Source organism: Euprymna scolopes, chromosome 6 (genome assembly GCF_053919585.1).
Source record: "Euprymna scolopes isolate OS-2025 chromosome 6, ASM5391958v1, whole genome shotgun sequence".
NCBI lineage: Eukaryota > Metazoa > Mollusca > Cephalopoda > Sepiida > Sepiolidae > Euprymna > Euprymna scolopes.
In genome coordinates this window covers 142,162,400-142,165,230 of record NC_136487.1, presented here as the reverse complement: position 1 = coordinate 142,165,230, position 2,831 = coordinate 142,162,400, and the positions used below count along the sequence as shown (strand labels likewise).

General features: G+C 30.1%; 1 pseudogene; it reads right to left on the bottom strand.

The window, feature by feature from the left end:
* Nucleotides 1-304: 304 nt before the first annotated feature.
* Nucleotides 305-423, bottom strand: LOC145278629 (5S ribosomal RNA; annotated as a pseudogene).
* Nucleotides 424-2,831: the final 2,408 nt, after the last annotated feature.

Sequence of the window (2,831 nt, the reverse complement as noted above, 5' to 3'; positions counted from 1 at the left end):
CTAGCTTATTATATTCAAAACATCATATAAAAACACTAGGGTCTTTGGTCTTTTTTTTCTTCGTTCTACGGCATATGTTCTAGATGGTCTCCATTTAACTTTTGTTTTTTGGGGGTCACCCTGTATAACTACTGTAACTGCGTCAGCACTAACCCTATTCGGGTTTAACCGGCTTCACCCGAAGGAGGAAGTTTCATGGGAGTATGAAATTCACAAGTGGTCCCCAGTCGCATGTATATCCCTGTTAGGGGAGATGACGACGTTAGGTTTTTCCAATTCTTGCAGGGAGGTGTCGACGTCCTCCGACATACAGCGCCTGGAATCTCCAAATTGGTCACCCATTTTAGTAAAGATCAAGCTCAACGTTGCTTAACTTCGGTGATCTGACGGGAACCGGTGTGTCAACGTGATTATGCCGTACATTATATATACTATATAATATATAATTATGCCGTATATTATATATATCTTCCATAATATAAAGCTGAACGTCTGTGTGTGTGTGTGTGTGTCTGATCACGCCTATATGGTTGACTATTTAAAAAAACTGATTACATATAATGATAGAATATGTATCGAGGATCAGAAATGGGTATGTTTTATCTGGCAGAACGGTGGTTCATAAAAATTGTGGGGTCTGCGTTTGCGCCTGGTCCACAAAGTATGGAAATAAAAATTGAAAAAAAAAAACGTTTACAAGTTTTTTGATATAGATGTACATTAAACTACTTTGATAAGTATGTTTCAACTTAAATAGGGATGGTATGATAAAATTGTGGGGTCTGCGTTCACGCCTGTATTTCATGGAAATATGGCACAAACTTTAATAAAGACTTTTCATATCTATCTGCGTAAATATACTTTGATAATTATGTTTCAGTTTTAAGAAATATGGTATAATAAAATTATTGGGTGTTCATTCGCGCCTGACCTCCATAGAATGGAAATATGTCACAAAGTTTAACAAGGTTTTTAAAAGGAGTCAAGGTCCACAATAACATCTTAACTTTAATCTTAACTCACGTTAGCTTTTATTTATTTATTTTAGTTGAATCATATTGTGTCGAATAAATTAACCTCATAAATTCACGTTCTTATTAAAGTGAAAGCCAAAATAAAAAAGTCGGAACTTTAGACAATTCCCGACACAAATTTTGCATAACTCTGGGTTTTTTCCTTCTCCACTTGCACGTGGCACTCTTTCGAAAATAGATAAATAATAAAAATAAGAACGTTACTTGTTATATTGTCAAAAGATGGAAAAAATCCTGCGCACGTGATTACGTGTCTTTTTAAAAACATTTACATCACCTTTTTATTTTTTTATATAACTGTTTAAACTTGTTTTGTCAGTGTACCAGAAGTAATTCAGCTCATTACAACCCTTTCTGCGTGTTCTTTGCATTACAATAGTACAACCATGAATCCGACGGTGCAATATTACACCGTTTAATACTGTAAAACTGAAACGAAGCTGTTCTGCTTGAAAATGGTGGAATTTTCTTCTTATTCATATTTATATTGATTATTTGCTTTAAAAAAACTAAATTAATTACGTGTTTACTTTTTTGATATCCCATTTGCTGTTTCGGATTATTTTACTAAAGTAAGTAAAGCTTCATTATTTTTCAAAACTGTTTTTGTTTCTTTGTTTTTCGATATTTGCTCGATATAATTTAGTAAGAGTGTTTAGCAGAAAAGCCAACAAATGACTACCCGAAAAAATAAATATACAAGAAATAAATGCTACCATAGTCAATAAAAGTTCAGTTCATGTTTTTTTTGTTTTGAAATAGTTTTTAATGTTCTTTACTTTAAATAATTTCAGCGAACCGAAATTAAAACGAAATTTTAAGCGATAACTACTTAAATGAATTTTTACATAAACTACACATGCCATAATCGAAGATTCCTCAAGCACAAAATAACGGAAAACATTAAAATATGTTTATAAATATTCCTTACGTTGACGGAACTGTCTTAAATTGTTAACACAGAATGCTCAGGTACCCCTCCTTCAAATTGAAAATGGGGCTCTCCATTTCAAAGTCATTGCCATTTTGATTTTTTTTAAACCGGTTCGTGGAGCAAATATTTGCGCATTTAAATTGTGTTATTGTAAGTTAATGTGACAAAATAAAAAACTTTATTAATAAATATTTAGATGTTTATAAAGAATCGCAACTGGAATCGTTCAATTTATCAGAATAGGAAATTAGTATAGAATCGGTAATTGGATCGGAATCGGAACAAATATTGGAATCGTCGAATCACTAATATATATATAAATAAATAAATAAATAAATATATATATATATATATATATATATAATGTATGTATATACATATATATAAATATTAATAGAATACAAATGTATTACATAATAAATATACTGTAATCATACTGCGAAAAATTAAACACTAACAATATTTATACTAGGTACATATGTTTAAGAAATTTCCAATTTATTGTTGCTATAACGAGTGGGTAGACAAATATGAATTTCATTTATCGTATCGTAAGTATATACGTAATTTATCAATTTAATACATGCAATATATCATGTAAATGTTCACAAACAATTAAAAGCCCAGAAATTAATAGATTTTGGCAAGTATAATCTATTAAATGTCAAAAATATATTTTAATGCAAGATTCACAAACGTTTCATAGTATATCTTAATCGATAAAATGAAACTTCAGAAAAATATTGAATTTTAATAGCAGATGATTTTCGTTATTAAAATACAGAAAGAACAAAAAAATAATAAGGTTTGATAACCTAGAAGTTTATAATTGTCTCGGATATAAACCTAGCCGAGATAATATT